Source organism: Mirounga angustirostris, unplaced genomic scaffold, assembly GCF_029215605.1.
Source record: "Mirounga angustirostris isolate CCGP_5_RB_7025 unplaced genomic scaffold, mMirAng1.0.hap1 SCAF_6, whole genome shotgun sequence".
Classification (NCBI taxonomy): Eukaryota; Metazoa; Chordata; class Mammalia; order Carnivora; family Phocidae; genus Mirounga; species Mirounga angustirostris.
In genome coordinates this window covers 56,142,581-56,158,234 of record NW_026991714.1, presented here as the reverse complement: position 1 = coordinate 56,158,234, position 15,654 = coordinate 56,142,581, and the positions used below count along the sequence as shown (strand labels likewise).

Below are 15,654 nucleotides of genomic sequence, written 5' to 3'. Positions count from 1 at the left end.
ACTGTAGTTGAATATTAAAACAAAAACAATGGCAAGTAGTGAGCTATCATTATAGTTCTTCACTCACGCACTACTGCATATAAAATGCCAGCAGTGTTATTCACTGGCCCCATTAAGAGGTCTGACATGAACACCACCCCTGGGATGATGTTCATCATCCTCATAGTCTTCCCCATTGCAATGGTGACATCTTTCCTGATTTGGAGTAAAATCCACGAGTTCTACCTGGTCCATTCCATCAGTCTCTTCTACTTCCTTCCTCTAAGGTAGGAGTTTTTCCAGCAAAGAGAGTTTATCAGGAGAGAGAAAGCCATTCTCAGGAAAGTTTAGCTTAAATTCGATGATTAGGCGACTCTTCTCATATGGTCTATGATAAATGGGCATGCCTTTGTTTAGCACACACACTTGATATCTCCTCTCCATGCTTGACAATTTGACCTGGATGAGAGGTGATGATGATGGTTTGGTTGTCAAGAGTAGACACTGGCATTTGAAAGCTGCACAGTGCTTCAACTAGCTGTATGTCCACACACGAGAAAAGGTCTTCTCCTTGCCCAGTAAAAACAGCATGGTCCTTCTGATCTAAAACAATGATAATATCTCCTGGTTCCTGTCCTGGTTCTTGGTCTCATTCACCATGGAATGTTATCTTCTGGCCACATGCCTTTGTCAATATGAATTCCTAGAATCTTCTCTTGAACTGTCTTCTTTCCATTGCAGCTTTTATATCTATCTTTGGGACTGATCCGTTCCCCATGGCCCTGGCACTCCATGCACACAGATTGAATTTGCTGAACCATTCCAGGTCCTATCTGATGAATTCTTGTTTGCATTCCAGTACCTCGGCAATTGGGACCACATTCGACTGCTCCTTTCTTACCACCTCGGCCTTCACATTTATCACATATCACATTCTTTTACAGAGTTAGTTTTCTTGTTGCACCATTATATAAATCTTCTAAGGTTACTAAGAGCTGATGCTTACTCCTCCTCCAAAAAACATATCAAAGATGTCCATGGGGGAGTCAAACCACCACAAGCTCCACCTTCTTTAATTGCCCGTTTTCCTCCTTTGTCATACAACTCCCTTTTCTTTGCATCAGAGAGCACTTCATAAGCTTGAGAAATCTGTTTAAACTTCTCTCCTTCATTTCGATTCTTATCAGGGTGGTACTTCAAGGCCAGTTCCCTATAGGCCTTTTTCAATTCTTCATGAGTGGCATTAGGTTTGACCCCCAAAACATCATATTAAGTGGTTTCTTTCACCATTTTCTACAGCCAGTGAGAGGGCTGAGGCCAGTGTGGGGGAGCAGGAAGGAGCATATTGCTGGGCACACCAAGCGTTCTGGAAAGTTCCTCTGGCATCTGTTCTTATAAGGAGACCAATTTCACCAGATCAGGGCCCCACCCTATGACCTCACTTAACCTAATCACTTTCCTAGAGACCTCATCTCCAAATACAGATATTCTCTGGGGCTTCAACATATGAATTCTAAGGGGACATAAACCAAGTTACTAGAACAATTACTTTATATATGAAAAGGAGGACACCCCAAAGATACAGATTAGTGAAAAGAAGGGCCATATGCACCCCAATGTTCATAGCAGCAATGTCCACAGTAGCCAAACTGTGGAAAGAGCCGAGATGCCCTTCAACAGATGAATGGATAAAGAAGATGTGGTCCATATATACAATGGAATATTACTCAGCTATCAGAAAGGATGAATACCCAACTTTCACATCAGCATGGATGGGACTGGAGGAGATTATGCTAAGTGAAGTAAGTCAAGCAGAGAAAGTCAATTATCATATGGTTTCACTTACTTGTGGAACAAGGAATAGCATGGAGGACATTAGGAGAAGGAAGGGAAAAATGAAGGGGGGCGGGAATCAGAGGGGGAGATGAACCATGAGAGACTATGGACTCCAAGAAACAAACTGAGAGTTTTAGAGGGGAGGGGGGTGGGAGGATAGGTTAGCCTGGTGATGGGTATCAAGGAGGGCATGTACTACATGGAGCACTGAGTGTTATATGCAAACAGTGAATCATGGAACACTACATCAAAAAGTAATGATGTATTGTATGGTGACTAACATAACATAATAAAAAAAAAAGAAAAGAAAAGGAGGGTAATACTGCTCAGAATTTCTTTCTTTTTTTTTTTAAAAGATTTTGTTTAATTATTTGACAGAGAGAGAGATAGCGAGAGCAGGAACACAAGCAAGGGGAGTGAGAGAGGGAGAAGCAGGCTTCCCGCTGAGGAGGGAGCCCAATGTGGGCTCGATCCCGGGACCCTGGGATCATGACCTGAGCCGAAGGCAGACGCTTAACGACTGAGCCACCCAGGCGCCCTTCAGAATTTCTTTCCAAAGCCTACCAAAGGGCTGAACCATGTTAAGTGTTCAAAATTTAAATTTTAAATAAACAATTTTATTCTGTGTATTTATTAAATTGAGATAGCAAAACAAGAAGCAAATTTATATCATCTGAGATTTTGGAGTTAACTTTTCTGGTTTTTAGTGTTGGATATTGTCTACTAGAAAGACTTCACATTTTTGCAGCTGGTTCTTCCCATTGCTACTACACACCGGATGAAATAGTTTATGGTGTCAAATTCTCTTTCTCTCTAAAATGGAATTTTTAAGAATATTTCAGAGGAAATCATCTTGTTCATCATATTGCCAACCTAGCTTCACACTCTGTCATGAAAATCCCAGAATTCTAACTGTATATGGACAGGCCATTTACAATTACACATCATGATTATAGAAGCCAGTTTTGTTCCATTTGGAATTTGGGACTCTTTTTTAGTAAGTTTCACACTGTCCCTTCCAGGTCCATTAGACTTTGTGTTTTAGACTCTTTTCCCAAAGAAACACAAATTCCTTTTGGTGAGTATTAGGTAAAAAATTCAAATCAGGGTAAAATTTCCTGCTCAGGAAGTGCTCCCTAGCACTTCAAGTTAGTCATTCAGCCCACCCTGGTTCCTAAATCATGGATCCTTTGAAAAAAAATTTCCTAGGTGCTGCCACCAGTTATTACACACACTTCCTTTGATTTACCCCTAAATTTCTCTTTGTTCTCACCTTCTTTCTGCTTTATTCCTAGTTGTCATCATGCCTGAAGCAAAACATGTATTTTCTTCTTTAAGAATTCTCTCATCTGGATTACTTTTCTCAGTTAATGGAATCGATTTTGATTCCTTCTACTTTCACATCTCTCACAGGTAATTGATCACTGAATCATGATGATTCTCTCTCTTAAACTTCTGAATTCGTTCATCCATTTAACAAGCATTTATTGAGAACTTTTTATGTGCCAGGTTATAGGAATTTGATGGTGAATGAGATTGGCCCAGTCCCCACCCTCATTGGTTTTATAGTCTAGTGGGCAATGAATTTTCACTACCTGGGAAAGTGCTGGGCTGAACTCACCATAGAGGGGATATCAGGGCACAGAGAGTACGGAGGGAATAGAAAGTTCAAAGTTCTGAGGGCAAAAGAACAGTGTTTAATAGTGAAATGAAACCAACTTCAGCAAGTAGAACTGCCTTCTAAATGGTTCCCTCACCTCTAACTAATCTTCTATTTGCTAATAAGCCTTTCTTTCTAAACACAGACTTATTACATCCTCATTCACCTACAGAATAGCTAAACTCAGCATATCATATATAACCCTGGGTGAGATACCTCTAGTCATCCCACATTACTTGGGAAATGCCCAAATAAAAATGACACTTTAAACTTCCATGAATTTCCTCTTCCTCCAATATTTGTTCAACTGATGAACTCATTTTAGACTCAGTTTTAATGCCATCACTATGAAAACTTTCCTAACCTTTCAATTTCTCAAAATTAACCGATTTTTTTGTTTGATTTTGTAGCTTGTCACAAGCACCTGTGACTGCCTCTTTGGCTAGACTATATGTTTTTCTTTTTTTAAATTTTTTTAAAGATTTTATTTATTTATTTGACACAGAGAGAGAGAGCAAGAGAGGAATCACAAGTAGGCAGAGTGGCAGGGAGCGGCAGAGGGAGAAGCAGGCTCCACGCTGATCAAGGAGCCCGATGTGGGACTCGATCCCAGGACCCTGGGATCATGACCTGAGCCGAAGACAGACGCTTAACGACTGAGCCACCCAGGCGCCCCGACTATATGTTTTTCAAGCCATTGGACTATTTTATTTTTATTGTTTTTCTAGCTCTGAGAATGGTGCCTAGCATATCAGAGGTGTTCAGTAAATATATACTAAAATAAGTTATTAAAGAGTGAATTCAACTTTATTCTCCTCAATGGGTTCAATGCACTTGACCCCTTTTTGTTTGATTTTCCTCCTTCCCATTTTTAGAGATCATTTATCCATTAAATGCAAAATTTGCGTTTAACCAAGAAACCCCTTTAACAAAGGTTCGACTACTTGTGAAGTGCACTGTTCAGTTAATAGGAGAATGACCAATCTTTAATAAAGTTGGACTTACAATGACATACATTTCCCTATGCAGGTAATGACATCCTGATACTGATTCTCAAAATAAAAAATAATACTGTCATTTGACTTTTCCAGTTGCTGCTTTCTTAAAATTTGTTCCCTACTAAGTAGCTTAATACATATTTAAATAAATAAGTGTAATGTTTAGTTTGCTTCAGTAGAAGTATTGACCAACAAATTTGCAGCTCAAAATGTAAGGATCACTGTAACAAAATATTTATCATTAGCAAACAAAGAGTAATCTGAAGTTTTCCATGTTTCAGGATCTCCTGCATTCAAACTACCTATCTAGGAATTTATAATACAGGAAAAACAAAAACAAAACCCACCTTGTGTATTGTTCTCTATACGAAGGATGCTGTTTCACAGGTGTGAATTTGCTTATGTTGTTTTCTCTACTTAAAATACCCTTCCCATTCTCATTCTTTTAAAGAACCACTCTTTAAGAACCAGCTTTACTATTGCCTCCTCCATGTACAATTGCCCAAGCCTCCTGACAGGGTTAGAGTAAGTATCCACAAAACCCTGTTTTTATCTTTATCAGATCACATTCCATATTATATTGAAATTATCTTTTTACCATCTATTTTTTCCAATTGAGTGAAAACTCTTCAAAGAAAGGAGACATGCTTTGTTGATTTATTTTATTCCAGTGTTCCTGACACACAGTAGATACTCAGTCAATGTTTATTAACTTTATTGAAATTTGATGCATAATATATTTAATATACCAAATATACTTTCAGGGCTGGCACTAGGCAGAATGTGAAGTTTGTTTGTGGCATTCTTCTGCTATAATGTCCTTTCCTAACTTTTAGTGTATAGTCCCTTGTCTTCATGGTTTTCCAGCAGGCTTCTTTCATTGAGATAATTGAGAGAATATGTCTTATAGTAGTTAACACTAAGTTGTTAATAAGGAATATAACGAATGAATTTTGTAATTTTAGGAACCAAGACACCTGAATAGGGGAAATCTATCTGGTGGGCATGAGACTTTCTAGTTCTGGTTAAATGATGCTAAGTAAGCCACTACTTCTGGTTGCTTTTTGCTGCTACATTTAAGTAACTTTGGAACTTCACAAATTAATTCACTGTGAATTCTTCCCACATGATCAAAGTTTCCATATGACCAAATCCAATTTGGAGAAATTCTGGCTAAAAATAATTAAAAGTTCCTTTTAATTGAGCTAACTAAAATTTCTGTGGTGTGTCCAGCAGGAATTTGACATTTTGATTTCTTGATCTATTCAATGTTTACTCTTTAGGATATTGGTTAATTACCACAGAGATTTCTGCCCCAGCTCTGTAAACTAAACTCCCAGCATAGTAACTAGATTTGTGCACATTAGTATGCCATTTGAAGACGTTTCCAATCTGGCTTCTCATTATCTTCTCAGTCTACCCACCACATATTCTCTTTTCAAGTCACATAAGACTGTTTCTAAAGCACCAAACCACTGTGTATTTTCACAACTCTACAACTTACCTCAGTAGTTTACTTTCTCTGGACTTATCTTCTCTTGCTTATCTCTTTTCAAAATTTGGACTTATCTTTCAGTGCCACTTCTCCTGGGAAAATAGTTATTGATTCTCAAAGGAAAGTTGCCTAGTGTAGGAAAATTCTGAGTTAAGTGTACCTGAAGACATTAATAAAATGAATTGCTCCTTGTCTCCCAGCACTCTTATCTAGATTATAGAATTTATTACAATGCTATAGCTTTCTGTATCCTTGTCTGTATCACCCATTGGGTATGAATTCTTTAAGATAAAGGATTGTATCTTCCACATACTTTTTTTTTTCTTCTTAGGCCATTTCAGTTCCTAGCAACCTATAGCAGTTTGCCTCAATGGAGGCTTGTAGTAATAAATAAAGTCAGTAAATTAATGAACCAGCATATGCTGGACACTAAAATCAGGTTATATTTAGAACAGATACTTCTTTTTGAGCTAAAGAACTGCATTAGTCTTGGTTTTTTGTTTATATTAATTGTATTAGCAAAGTGAATTGTACATATTACTATAACCATAGAATGATGCTGATCATCCAAGCCAGAGTCTCAATGGCAGTAGAGAAAATTGAGGGATTAAATGGATGGTTGATTGGTTGACCTAAGGATTCCTTAACCTCTAAAACTAAATGATACCTATGATATTCATTGCTAGCTTATGCAGAAGCTTATAGGCAAAGTAGATGCTGGCCATGGTGCTGAAGAGTTAAATTCCATGTGATGATCTCAGCCATATGGTCTAACACAACATCATAAAAATTAAATCAGTGCCAGTCTAGGCCAAGTTTAATTTATTTCATAGATAATATTTTAACATCTGCCTTTATATAACAACACTTATCATTTCTAACTAGTATTTCTCAATACTGAGAAGATTGAAGTAAATCATTCCTGAATCTTTTCATTTTTCTGTAGGGATTTAAAATGTTAGTGTAGTTATCCATCATACTCTTATCACAACTCCTTGTGGAAGTACTGTATATGACTTCATAAAATTAAGGCTTTGTCAAGCAAATCATGATACAAGCATCAATAAGCATTCATGAGAGGCAGGAACTTCATTGAAGAAAATTAGATTTACTGTGTAGATTGATATTCATCTTCAAACTTACTTATTGGACAATTTTTACTTTCAGACATAGTTTTAATACTTACAGTAAGAAGTGAGAAAAGCTGCCTAGTGTAGGAAAATTCTGAGTTAAGTGTACCTGATGACATTAATCTTGAGATCTATTTTTCTATTATGTTAGCTTTACTTGTGGATAAATACTTTTTAAAAATATTTTATTTATTTATTTGAGAGAGAGAGAGAAAGCACAGAGGGAGAGTGAGAAGGAGAAGCAGACTCCCAGCTGAGCAGAGAGCCTGATGTGGGACTCGATCCCAGAACCCTGAGATCATAACCTGAGCCGCAAGCAGATGCTTAACTGACTGAACCACCCAGGAGCCTCAGTGGATGAGTATTTTTATACGAGAATGTAGCTTAGGCCTAAATGGAACTGCAATGTGGAAGTAATGAAATGTCACTATATATTTCTTCCAAAGTCTGTTTATGTGAAGGTCATTGGATAACATTATCCAAATATAGAGAACAAATAAAGGGATAAATCTTTAAACATTGTTGCTAAAACATGAAAAAATATTTTTTAAAGATTTTATCTATCCATTTGAGACACACACACACACACACACACAGAAAGCATTAACTGGGGAAGGGGCAGGGGGAGAGAGAGAGAAGCAGACTCTCCACTGAGCAGGGAGCCCGACATGGGGCTCAATCCCAGGACCTCAGGATCATGACCTGAACCGAAAGTAGACATTAACCAATTGAGCCAAAGACATTTTTAAAGAGACTATCTAAAGCCACATTTTAAGGGTTTTTTTTGTTTGTTTGTTGTTGTTTTTCTGTATTTTTGTCTTACTTATCTCACATTATTGCTGAAAGAGTGAATTGAAATAATGAATATAAACACATTTTATAAACTAAACTTCCTATGCAAATGCAAAATTTTGTTATTACTTTTTCAAGTTGGGTCTGGATTCTAAGGCTTTTCACCTTTTATCCTACTCTTCAAACTAGAATACATAAACTCTGGGTGGTATGTGAAGACCTTCTCAGGGAAAAAAAAAATCTGAAAAAAATCAAAGGAATAGATGTTCAGATCTTTGACTTTGATATATACTTGTTCTCAAAACTGATCTGCCTGACAAAGCACCTTTCCTACCTTCCTTTATGCAGTTGTCCTTTTCTCACTTTCCAATCTATATATCCTATTTAAGATAATATAATGATTCAGTTTTCTGGAGGGTAAAAAATCTCTATGGCTCTAATCCGTAGGACAATTTGAAATATTAATATGATATTGAGTAAATGGTTGCTTCTGGGTAACAGCTACATCTGCAAATAAAATTTCCACTTCTTTGCTTTCAACAAAATAGAAGGAAGATTAAAAAAATACTAGCTGATATATAATTAAAATAATTTTTGGCAATAGGTCATATAGGATTTTTGACATAAACAATAATAACTATAAATAAATATATAGATATAGTGTAATAAAACTTCCATTCCCATACCATGAGAACTATTTCTCAGTGTCTACACCTATTAAAACAAATTGTAATAGAATTTATGATCAGCCCCGTTTCATTTTAGTAGTAAATGGTTTATCTACACATACATTAAGTAATTGAAATATATATATATTCTTTATAATTATTATTTTATTTTAATTCTGGTACAGTTAACATAAAGTGTTATATTAGTTTCAGGTGTACAATATAGTGATTCAACAATTCCATACATGAGCCACCAGTGCTCAGCATAAGTGCCTAGTTCCTGAATGCAAGAACTGAAACCATAAAAATCCTAGAAAAGAGCACAGGCAGTAATGTCTCTGACATTGATTGTAGCAACATTCTTTCCAGATATGTCTCCTGAGGCAAGGGAAATAAAAGTGAAAAGAAACTATTGGGACTATATCAAAATAAAAAGCTTCTGCACAGTGAAGGAAACAATCAACAAACTAAAAAGAAACATGCTGAATGGGAGAAGATATTTGCAAAGGACATATTTGATAAAGGGTTAGTATCCAAAATACATAAAGAACTTACACAACTGAATACCCCCTCAAATAATAATCCAATTAAAAAATGGGCAGAAGAAATGAACAGACATTCTCCAAAGGAGAATTCAGATGGCCAATATACTCATGAAAAAACACTTACATTACTCATCATCAGGGAACTGCAAATCAAAACTATAATATTACCTTACACCAGTCAGAATGGCTAAAATAAAAAACACAGGAAACAATAACTGTTGGCAAGGATGTGGAGAAAAAGGAACCCTTGCACTGTTAGTGGCAAAAAAAGTTTTAAAATTGAGTAGTATGAGTTCTCCAGTTTTTTTCTTTGTCTTAAAGATTCTTTTGACAACTCTAATGTCCTTGGATTTTCATATACATGTAATAATCAGCTTATAAATTTATATATAAAAAGTCTTCTGGGATTTTTAAATTTTATTATGTTATGTTAATAACCAAACATTACATCATTAGTTTTTGGTGTAGTGTTCCATGATTCATTGCTTGGATATAACACGCAGTGCTCCACTCAGTACGTGCCCTCTTTAATGCCCATCACCAGGCTAACCCATTCCCTCACCCCCTTCCCCTCTAGAACCCTCAGTTTGTTTCTCAGAGTCCATAGTCCCTCATGGTTTGTCTCCCCCTCTATTTCGCCCCCTTCATTTTTCCCTTCCTACTATCTTCTTTTTCTTTTTTTCTTTTTTTTATCATATAATGAATTATTTGTTTCAGAGGTACAGGTCTGTGATTCAACAGTCTTACACAATTCACAGTGCTCACCATAGCAAATACCCTCCCCAATGTCTATCACCCAGCCACACCATCGCTCCCACCCCCCACCACTCCAGCAACCCTCAGTTTATTTCCTGAGATTCAGAATTCCTCTTATCAGTGAGATCATATGATACATGTCTTTCTCTGATTGACTTATTTCACCCAGCATAATATCCTCCAGTTCCATCCATGTCGTTGCAAATGGCAAGATCTCATTCCTTTTGATGGCTGCATAATATTCCATTATATATACCACATCTTCTTTATTCATTCATCTGTCGGTGGACATTTTGGCTCTTTCCACAGTTTGGCTATTGTGGGCATTGCTGCTATAAACATCGGGGTGCACGTACCCCCTTCAGATCCCTACATTTGTATCTTTGGGTAAATACCCACCAGTGCAATTGCTGGGTCATATGGTAGCTCTATTTTCAACTTTTGAGGAACATCCATACTCTTCTCCAGAGTGGCTGCACCAGCTTGCATTCCCACCAACAGTGTAGGAGGATTCCCCATTCTCCGCATCCCCGCCAACATCTGTCATTTCCTGACTTGTTAATTTTAGCCATTCTGACTGGTGTGAGGTGATATCTTATTGAGGTTTTGATTTGGATTACCCTGATGCCGAGTGATGTTGAGCACCTTTTCATGTGTCTGTTGGCCATTTGGATGTCTTCTTTGGAAAAATGTCTGTTCATGTCTTCTGCCCAGTTCTTGATTGGATCATTTGTTCTTTGGGTGTTGAGTTTCATAAGTTCTTTATAGATTTTGGATGCTAGCCCTTTATCTGATATGTCATTTGCAAATATCTTCTCCCATTCTGTTGGTTGTCTTTTGGTTTTGTTGACTGTTTCTTTTGCTGTGCAAAAGCTTTTTATCCTGATGAAGTCCCAATAGTTCATTTTGCCCCTTGCTTCCCTTGCCTTTGGCGATGTTTCTAGGAAGAAGTTGCTGCGGCTGAGGTCGAAGAGGTTGCTGCCTGTGTTCTCCTTTAGGATTTTGATGGACTCCTGTCTCACATTGAGGTCTTTCAACCACTTGGAGTCTATTTTTGTGTGTGGTGTAAGGAAATGGTCCAGTTTCATTCTTCTGCATGTGGCTGTCCAATTTTCCCAACACCACTTGTTGAAGGGACTGTCTTTTTCCACTGGACATTCTCTCCTGCTTTGTCGAAGATTAGTTGACCATAGAGTTGAGGGTCCACTTCTGGGCTCTCTATTCTGTTCCATTGATCTATGTGTCTGTTTTTGTGCCAGTACCATACTGTCTTGATAATTACAGCTTTGTAATAAAGCTTGAAGTCTGGAATTGTGATGCCAATGGCTTTGCTTTTCTTTTTCAACATTCCTCTGGCTATTCGGGGTCTTTTCTGATTCCATACAAATTTTAGGATTATTTGTTCCATTTCTTTGAAAAAAGTGGATGGTATTTTGATAGGGATTGCATTAAATATGTAGATTTTTCTAGGTAGCATTGACACCTTCACAATATTTATTCTTCCAAATCATGAGCATGGAACGTTTTTCCATTTCTTTGTGTCTTCCTCAATTTCTTTCATGAGTATTTTATAGTTTTCTGAGTACAAATTCTTTGCCTCTTTGCTTAGATTTATGCCTAGGTAATTATGGTTTTGGGTGCAATTGTAAATGGGATCGACCCCTTAATTTCTCTCTTCTGTCTTGTTGTTGGTATATAGGAATGCCACTGATTTCTGTGCATTGATTTTATATCCTGCCACTTTACCGAATTCCTGTATGAGTTCTAGCAGTTTTGGGGTGGAGTCTTTGGGTTTTCCACATAAAGTATCATATCATCTGCAAAGAGTGAAAGTTTGACTTCTTCTTTGCCAATTTGGATGCCTTTGATTTCTTTTTGTTGTCTGATTGCTGTGGCTACGACTTCTAATACTATGTTGAATAGCAGTGGTGTTAGTGGACATCCCTGCCGTGGTCCTGACCTTAGGGGGAAAGTTCTCAGTTTTTCCCCATTGAGAAGGATACTCGCTGTAGGTTTTTCATAGATGGCTTTTATGATATTGAGGTATGTGCCCTCTATCCCTATACTCTGAAGAGTTTTGATCAAGAAAGGATGCTGTACTTTGTCAAATGCTTTTTCTGCATCTCTTGAGAGGATCATATGGTTCTTGTTCTTTCTTTTGTTAATGTATTGTATCACATTGATTGATTTGCAGATGTGGAACCAACCTTGAAGCCCAGGGATGAATCCCACTTGGTCGTGGTCAATAATCCTTTTAATGTACTGTTGGATCCTATTGGCTAGTATTTTGGTGAGAATTTTTGCATCCATGTTCATCAGGGATATTGGTCTGTAATTCTCCTTTTGGATGGGGTCTTTGTCTGGTTTGGGGATCAAGGTAATGGTGGCCTCATAAAACAAGTTTGGAAGTTTTCCTTCCATTTCTATTTTTTGGAACAGCTTCAGAAGAATAGGTATTAATTCTTCTTGAAATGTTTGGTAGAATTCCCCTGAGAAGCCATCTGGCCCTGGGTTCTTGTTTGTTGGGAGATTTGTGATGACTGCTTCAATTTCCTTAGTGGTTATAGGTCTGTTCAGGTTTTCTATTTCTTCCTGGTTCAGTTTAGGTAGTTGATACATCTCTAGGAAGGCATCCATTTCTTCCAGATTATCTAATTTGCTGGCATACAGTTGCACATAATATGTTCTTATAACTGTTTGTATTTCTTTGGTGTTGGTTGTGATCTGTTCTTTTTCATTCATGATTTTATTTACTTGGGTCATTTCTCTTTTCTTTTTGATAAGTCTGGCCAGGAGTTTATCAATCTTATTAATTCAAAGAACCAGCTCCTAGTTTCGTTGATCTGTTCTACTGTTCTTTTGGTTTCTATTTCATGGATTTCTGCTCCGATCTTTATTATTTCTCTTCTCCTGCTGGGTTTAGGCTTTATTTGCCGTTCTTCTTCAGCTCCTTTAGGTGTAGGGATACGTTGTGCATTTGAGACCTTTCTTGTTTCTTGAGAAAGGCTTGTATTGCTATATACTTTCCTCTTAGGACTACCTTTGCTGCATCCCAAAGATTTTCAACAGTTGTGTTTTCATTTTCATTGGTTTCCATGCATTTTTTTAATTCTTCTTTAATTTCCTGGTTGACCCATTCATTCTTTAATAGGATGCTCTTTAGCCTCCACGTATTTGAGTTCTTTTCAACTTTCCTCTTGTGATTGAGTTCTAGTTTCAAAGCATTGTGGTCTGAAAATATGCAGGGACTCATCCCAATCTTTTGGTACCAGTTGAGACCTGATTTGTAACCTAGGATGTGATCTATTCTAGAGAATGTTCCATGGGCACTAGAGAAGAATGTGTATTCCATTACTTTGGGATGGAATGTTCTGAATATATCTGTGAAGTCCATTTGGTCCAGTGTGTCATTTAAAGTCTTTATTTCCTTGTTGATCTTTTGCTGAGATGATCTGTCCATTTCAGTGAGGGGGGTGTTAAGTCCCCCACTATTATTTATTGTTGTCTCTGTGTTTCTTTGCTTTTGTTATTAGTTGCCTTATATAATTGGCTGCCCCCATGTTAGGGGCAGAGAGATTTACAATTGTTCGATCTTCTTGTTGGAGAGACCCTCTAAGTATGATATAGTGTCCTTCCTCATCTCTTATTACTGTCTTTGGTTTAAAATCTAATTTGTCTGATAGAAGGATTGCCACCCCAGCTTTCTTTTGGTGTCCATTAGCATGGTAAATGGTTTTCCACCCCCTCACTTTCATTCTGGAGGTGTCTTTGGGTCTAAAATGAGTCTCTTGCAGACGAATATCGATGGGTCTTTTTTTTTTCTCCAATCTGATAGCCTGTGTCTTTTGATTGGGGCATTTAGCCCATTTACATTCAGGGTAACTACTGGAAGATATGAATTTAGTGCCATTGTATTGCCTGTCAGGTGACTGTTACTGTATATTGTCTGTGTTCCTTTCTGGTCTATGTTTCTTTTAGGCTCTCTCTTTGCTTAGAGGACCCCTTTCCATATTTCTTGTAGGGCTGGTTTCGTGTTTGCAAATTCCTTTAGTGTTTGTTTGTCCTGGGAGCTTTTTATCTCTCCTATTTTCAATGACAGCCTAGCTGGATATAGTATTCTTGGCTGCATATTTTTCTCATTTAGTGCTCTGAATGTATCCTGCCAGTCCTTTCTGGCCTGCCAGGTCTCTGTGGATAGGTCTGTTGTCAATCTAATGTTTCCAGCATTGTAGGTTACAGATCTCTTGTCGCAAGCTGCTTTCAGGATTTACTCTTTGTCTCTGAGACTCATAAGTTTTACTATTAGATGTCGGGGTGTTGATCTATTTTTATTGATTTTGAGGGGGGTTCTCTGTGCCTCCTGGATTTTGATGTCTGTTTCCTTCCCCAAATTAGGGAAGTTCTCTGCCATAATTTGCTCCAATATACCTTCTGCCCCTCTCTCTCTTTCTTCTTCTTCTGGGATCCCAATTATTCTAATGTTGTTTCATCTTGTGGTATCACTTATCTCTCGAATTCTGCCCTCGTGATCCAGTAGTTGTTTATCTCTTTTTCTCAGCTTCTTTATATTCCATCATTTGGTCTTCTATATCACTAATTCTCTCCCTGCCTCATTTATCCTAGCAGTTAGAGCCTCCATTTTTGATTGCACTTCATTAATAGCCTTTTTGATTTTGACTTGGTTAGATTTTAGTTCTTTTATTTCTCCAGAAATTGTTTCTCTAATATCTTCCATGCTTTCTTCAAGTCCAGCTAGTATCTTTAAAATCATCATTCTGAACTCTAGTTCCAACATCTTACTAATGTCCGTTTGAGTAGGTCCCAGGCAGTAGGTACTGCCTCTTCTTTTTTTTGTTTCCATCTTGTCATTTTGTCTGGATGAGAATAGATGAATGAGAGAACAAAATGCTAACAGGGTAACAATGACCCCAGAAAAATATACAGTAAACAAATCAGAAGAGACCTGAAACCAGGAGAAAAGAAAGGGAAAGAAAGAAAAAAGAAAAAGAAAAAGATAAAAAAACAAAGAAACAAATAAACAAACAAACAAAAAAACAGAATATGATCAAATATGATCAGGCTGGTGCATAGATCAGTACCACACACTAGATTTTGAGCGTAATTGGCCTGTTAGAAGAAAGTGCCTCCTAAATTTAAAAAAAAGAAAAACATATATGTACAAAAATATGGGTACATACAATGAAGGGATGGAATATGAGTGTAAAGATGAAAATTATAAAAGATTTTATAAAAGAAATTGATATGAAAAGACGTTGGTTGAAAAAAGAAAGAAGAGGATTAAAAAAAAAAAGTGAGAGACTGTGATCAGGCAGGAGAGTAGAACAAAACCATACACTAGAGATTTAGGGTATATTTTGGTCTGTTAGAAGAAACTGTATCCCAAAATTTTAAAGAGATATATATATATATATATATACCAAAAATAAGGTTAACTACTATGAAGGGATAGAATATGACTCTAAAAATGAAAAATAAAATAGATTTTTTAAAAAGGGATTGATAAGATATTGGTTGAAAAATTCAAAAAGAAAAAAAAGAAAATTAAAAAAATTAACTTTGAAAGAATAAAGAATCAGGGGAAAAAAGCCATGAATTCTATGTGACAGAGAGAGAGAGAGAGAAAGAACAATCAGGCAGAGGGAGAGGGAGAAGCAGATTCCCTGTCAAGCAGAGAGCCAGACATGGGGCTCGATCCCAGGAGCCGCCCAACCAACTGAGCCACCCAGTCACCCCTACCCCTAACATTTTAATGTTTTTTAAGGCTATTGTAAGTG

General features: G+C 37.2%; 1 long non-coding RNA gene and 1 pseudogene across 1 annotated transcript in view; one reads left to right on the top strand and one right to left on the bottom strand.

The window, feature by feature from the left end:
• Window positions 1–15,654, top strand: part of LOC135364739 (uncharacterized) — a 132,529-nt gene that overhangs the window by 22,398 nt on the left and 94,477 nt on the right. The window lies entirely within an intron of this gene.
• Window positions 97–1,269, bottom strand: LOC123846999 (dnaJ homolog subfamily A member 1-like; annotated as a pseudogene).